Source organism: Magnolia sinica, chromosome 1 (genome assembly GCF_029962835.1).
Source record: "Magnolia sinica isolate HGM2019 chromosome 1, MsV1, whole genome shotgun sequence".
NCBI lineage: Eukaryota > Viridiplantae > Streptophyta > Magnoliopsida > Magnoliales > Magnoliaceae > Magnolia > Magnolia sinica.
The window spans coordinates 125496020-125502097 of NC_080573.1; the positions used below are offsets into that span (position 1 = coordinate 125496020).

The 6078-nt window shown below is 40.3% G+C and overlaps 1 long non-coding RNA gene across 3 annotated transcripts; it reads left to right on the forward strand.

Annotated features, from left to right (window-relative positions):
* The first annotated feature begins 362 nt into the window (after positions 1 to 362).
* Positions 363 to 1937, forward strand: LOC131257278 (uncharacterized). 3 transcript variants are annotated; one of them, XR_009177296.1, is made up of 3 exons: positions 383 to 908; positions 1153 to 1301; positions 1470 to 1937. It is a non-coding gene; the product is annotated as an uncharacterized LOC131257278 (long non-coding RNA). The 3 variants fall into 3 exon arrangements; XR_009177302.1 differs by having other exon boundaries at positions 363 to 1370; XR_009177290.1 differs by having other exon boundaries at positions 363 to 1301.
* Positions 1938 to 6078: the final 4141 nt, after the last annotated feature.

Sequence of the window (6078 nt, forward strand, 5' to 3'; positions counted from 1 at the left end):
TTAGTGTTGTTTGTTTCTCCTTGTGCTTCTTTATTAATTTGTATAATTTTGGTTTTGAGTTGTGAGTTTGTAGGATATGTGTGGCATAAAAAAAAAAAAAAGTGTACACATAAGCCAAGGCAGGGCTCTTACCTAAACCCTCACAAATCTATACACAGCTACGGTATGTTCTACACACGCTTTATGGATGCCCGAACCTGCTTACATCATACAGACTACCTATTCCAGATCGATATCCATTACCATGTTTCTCTTTACCTCTCTAGGAATCTCTTAGTAGCTAAATTAAATGTTCCAATTGCTGCAACCCATTGCCAATCCTCGCAAAACCATGCGCTATTGAGTTGTTTTTTTCTTTTTAACACACACCACATCCACTGCGGGGTTGCTCTAGTAGAATATATAAGGAGATGAGATTACCTTTTTATTTATTTTATTTAGTTTTTTTAAAGATGAGAGGACACCATCTCTAACTTTGTTAATATAAATAAAAATATACACGTATTCATTTAGGCAGGCTCCACAAAAAAACAACCGACCTCAACCATGCGACAACCACAAATACGACACCAACAAGAAAACAATACAAAACAACTTAAAGCCAACAACAAACCATCCAAACATGTCAAACCAAATTTAAGCAGAGCTGCCTTGAGTCAAACAGCTACAGCTACCAAAACAGGCCTTCCGCTGCTCTATATCCAATAACGCCCGCAGCCCACTGCTGTTATCGATCCGGCTCTACATCAATCGCCACAACCTCATTATCTACAACGGACGACTGCGCAGATCTGTAATAGGTCCGAAGGAGAACCAACTCTAGCAGAATGACAAACACAACATTCTACAAAGACCAATTGCCACGGAGATCTTTATTTCCACCCACAGAAACCATATGCTTCAGTGTGGTGATCATTTCCTTTATCTTACATAATCAATCTGTGAGAATTTTTAAGCTGCTTTCAATGTGAATGTTGTTCATTTCGGAATCCATTTATTATAGCATCTCTACCGTAACTTCAGTGAAATGTTAAAATCATTCACTCTATGGAATTTCTGCTAACACCTCCACGCCGCTTTCCTTTGGATTTCCTCTCAATGATCCATCCACATTTAGTTTAACCCATTTCAACTCTGGCTTATACCATGTAGATATCACCAAGCTATTCTCAAGCTTTGGATTCATCTGCACACCCGTTGCCTTGAAAGCAATTGCATCAGAGAAAAGATTCTCCTTGACTGGGGAGATCGTCTCACCTATTTTCCTCATCCATATGTATACCTCACTTATGGGAGCTGCGGTATTAGCTAGCTTTCAAACTTATATTGGTTTTTTGGGGGGGTAAATTACATGGGCTTAAAACCTACATGTGAGTTGTTTTTCTTTCATTAAATAAAGATAACTGATCTACAAGGCGAGTTTATCTTTACCTTCTCTAAAAGAATATAGTGTCGGATCCAACTTTCAGGCCGAAGCTAAAGCAGTAGTGGACGGGCTGTATTTATGTTTGGAGCATGGGTTCGGTAGAGTAGAAGTGGAAAGTGACTTGTTAGCGGTGGTGGCCTTGTAATCCAATGAAGGTCGAGTCCCGTGGAATATCTAGTACCACTGGAAGAAACGTTTTGATTCTATTCAGGGCGTTGCCCACGTCTCGATTGAGCATATTTCGAGTGAGGCCAATAGCGTGGCGGACTGCATGGCTCACTTGGGTAGCACCTCTCAGTCGGCAACGGAATTTCCTGCGGTTCGGGCCCTTCCTCTTCTTATCGAAGGAGCGCTTGTCCTAGACCGGTCGGTCTTGGGGTTCTTAGGGAGAGATAATCACAGGTTTGAGGTTTACGATAGGCTAGCTCAGCGTCCTTTTTGTGTCTGCCCGAATGAATTGCATCTGTATAGTTGCCTCAAAGATTCAATAAAATCTCTCTTTTATTTTTAATTTGCAAAAAAAAAAGAAGAAGAAGAAGAAGAAGAAGAAGAAGAGGAAGAAAACCAGTTGCATTTATTTTCACCTTCTTTTTTATTTTTGAAAGGTTCAAACAGATATATTCTACTTTTGTCTATGAAAATGTTGTTTTTACTTTCACTTTTGCCTATGAAACTGTCGTATATTTTCAAGGGCAAGTTGCTAATGAAAACTAGGTTATAAGTTAGCCTACAACTGGCTGCAGGTGGTCAGCTAGACAGAGAAACCCCTTCCTTTCCAGGACAACGTACGATACCGTCATAGTACACCATATTTTAAGTTGTTGTCGACCATCCATCACCAGGTGGCGTATATTCATGTCAAGGTCACACTGATGAAACGATTCTAGCCATCCATTGGAAGCTATCGATGTGTGGTTAAAAGTAAAACTGTTATTAGTCCAAATTCAACAAAATAAGTCAGCTGATTGAGACCATTGGATCAGTGGAGGGCCACAGTATAGAAGGTCCAGATTGCCTTACATGCATGCAAGTTTATGGTGATTGAAACATTACAGCTTACAAAGTAGTGGTGAACTAGCTGCAGTCTGGCCCACTTTCCAAAAGCAGGAAAGAAATAGTTTGCCTAAAAGAGTGTGTTTGGCTGAATATTGAATTAGACTTAAATATCAAGCCTAATACAAACCCAGATGCAAAATACGATCAGATGGAATTAGATTTTGGTAATATTGCCATAAATGGCATCCAAACATGTCTAGGTTGTTGTTGATGTCTTAAATCGATTTGGCAAGAGGGTCGATCGGAATTTCTTTAGATGTTGGAATTTCTTTAGATGGTTGCTAAATTATTCGGGTACCTATTTGATGCCATCGGAGATAAGTTTAATGTCATCAAGACTTAAGTTCGATGTCATTGAGACCAATTGAAGTGCAATCGAAAAAATTTTAATTTTACATGTTTTGTCTCTAGAGTATTTTGGTGTTATTTTGATGCCATCGACGGTCTGTCGGTGCCATCGAAGTGTCATCGAACCAATTGTGCAGAGTTATGCAACTTTACATATCTACGAAATTTGTATCCGATTTCGATTGTGATTTTTCCTAAGACTATATATAGGCGTGTAATTGAGGTTGGAGCGTATCTTAGAGTTTTTTAATTCATTCATAGGGTTTTAAGGGGTGTAGCTTTAATTGATTTGAGGATTGTTCAAATTAGGTAATTTCTCTCTCTTATAATTTCTGTTTTCATAATGATATTTGTAACTTTGTGCCGCAGTTTTTTTACAAAAAAGTTTTTCTTTGATAAATTCAGAGTATTTGTGATTGTGGTTGATTGGCATGATTGAATTACTTTACTTAATTATCTATGTGTGATTTCGCAGTCCCCTAACCAAGGTAGCACTAGTATTAGAGTTTTTTTTATTATTATTAATTCAATTGTATCAAAATGTCAATAGCACATGGTGCAAGTGACAAGTGATGATGTCTTTGCCACACAAATGCGGAAGTGGGACACGTGTGTCAGATCCTGATTATTCACTTTGTTGTGATCGTTGTGGAGATGCTTGACCAGAAAAAAAGAAAGGCCTGTCCATATTCATCAGGAAGGCCACTGCAAGTTGGTCCGTTGAACTTTTTCTTTCCTTTTAACAGTCCAAACTGATGAGTGGAAAGCTTGTGCTGTGATAGGGCTTGTTCAGAGTGGACCCCACCTTATCAACAACCAAGATCTCACACGAATGAAAGGCTGTGTGGTCGAAGATGTGAATCATCCTACCGTAGGCCAGGCTCCATTTATGAATGCACCGGCCTGATTTTTGGTGCAGGGTATGTTAGTGGTGTGGCCCACCTAATGAATGGACTGGGTCTTACACACGCGTACATGGTGCCACGTGTTCTATGAGGCCCAGCATTCATCTCGCATGAACGCATAAACTCACTAATCCTTCGGGCGAATTTATTAAACTACACACGTGCATCTGTATTGGTAGACCTGCCGACACATTCGTGTGGAGAAAATTGTGGCCCGACATCTCAGGATTAAAGAGAGCCACGTGCCAATCTCAGACACGGCCATGCAAAGCATGTTTGTTAGGCAGCGTACACACTCGACCATCCACCTCTGACAGTGACACATGGACCAATTAAATCCCACGACAACCATAATGGCAGGGTCATCACACAGTCTTCGTATGCAGAACATCTAAGAGGTGACAAGGTGGCAAACCACCATGATATGCAGAAACCAGCCCGTTCCACTCATCAGGTGGGCCACCCTTGTAAGAAAATAATAAGTTGCCACACCTTGTTCACTATAAACGTGTGACCCACGTAATGAGCAGACCAACCTAGGTTTTTCATCTCTACATCTTCGCAGCTTGGGGAACGCATGCATTGCTCATACATTTCCCACCCCTGTAGCAAGATTTCAAATTTCACATTTATTGTACCGTGTATTCACCACCAAAAACTAGGCCAAATGGCATTATCTCCCGCCGTTTTGGGCTGATGCATATACCTGTATCTTGCATGGACAAATCACCTTGAACGGTGGATGCCAAGTTTTAAAGTATTAGTAATAGCTATGGCTGGGGTTATCTTCTTCTTTTGTTATGTTTTTGATCTTGTCCTGTTATGGTTTTTTATCTCTAGTTATGGTTTTTTATCTCTCAAGAACTGCAACTAGTAATAGTAAATGATTCTATGTTACGTGGTAATGGTTTAGATTTTTTATAAATTAAAAAAAAAAAAAAAAAGTTTAAAGTATTGGTGTAAATCAGTAAACATTGCCGCTTGTATCAGTCCCCAGCCTGGAACAACTTGATACAGTGTTAATACAGGATTATATTGGTGGTGCACGCTACAATACTTGATACACCCATGATATGCAATAACAGCTGTTATGAAACCGTAAAAACTGTTACATAAAGCTAATGGAACAACAATACGGATTGTATTGCATTAACCGTAGTAATAATTATGTAAAAAGCATAGGATTATATCGGTGGTGCACGCTAGGATACCTGATATGCCCATGATGTGTAGTAATGACTGTTACGGAACCGTCAAGACTGTTACACAAGTAATGGGGCAAGTGTCACAAGATTGTAATAGCTGTAGTAATAATTATATAATGACCATAGGATTACATCAGTGGTGCACACTATGATACCTGATACACCCATGATGTGTAGTAATGGCCGTCATGGAACTCCAAAGACTGTTACACAAAAATAACGGGGGAAAGTGTTATATGTCACAGGATGGTAATAGCCATATATAATAATAATTATATAATGACCATAGGATTATATTGGTGGTGCACACTATGATACCTGATACAACCATGAAAAGACTATTACGTAGATCAGTGAATAAATCTCTTGACAGGGCCCTCGCTGACTTTTTTTGGGGTACTTTGGAAGGAAGCTACAAAAGAAATTGGGTCAGGTAGTCGAAGTTATGTATTCCTATGCAAGGAGGGCCGTGCATCAGATGCGCAGATGATGTAATGCGTGTATTCAGAGCTAAGATGGGCTGGAATATGTTGCAGGGAATATCGCTTTGGGCAAACTATTTCTCAGCTAAATATTTCAGGAAGCTCATCATCAAAAACGGATTGATAGGGTCGATCTCCTCCCCTGGCTAGAAGGAAATTCTCAGATCATTGCCATTCACCTTACAACACGCCAGATGGCTCATTGGTGAAGGAGAAATCAGTTTCTAGTTCATGAATTGGATGGGTCGCGGGTTTTTAGCTACAATTGCAGAGGAGCCTATTCCACATCATCTCCTTGATGCCCCAGTCCGAGAATTCTTCTCCCCAGCCGGGTGATGCTGACGCCCGTTCTAGTATTCCAGCATCAGCATTTCAGACCATATCTCCCAGTGTTATTGCTCTTTCAGGAAGAGTAGAAGGTTGACCTGGGACCTCTCACCCTCAGGGAAATTCTCCCTTAAATCCGCTTGGAACGGATCCAGACAGCACCAGCCAATTAAACTATGGTCTAAGTGGATTTGGAATAAATTCCTCCCCTCGAAAATGGCGATTTTTGCTTGGAAAGTCATCCATAGTGCTGTCCCTGTTGACATGGCGATGCAGAATGTATGTGTCCCTATGGCATCAAGATGTGAATGCTGCTCTAAGCTCCCTCC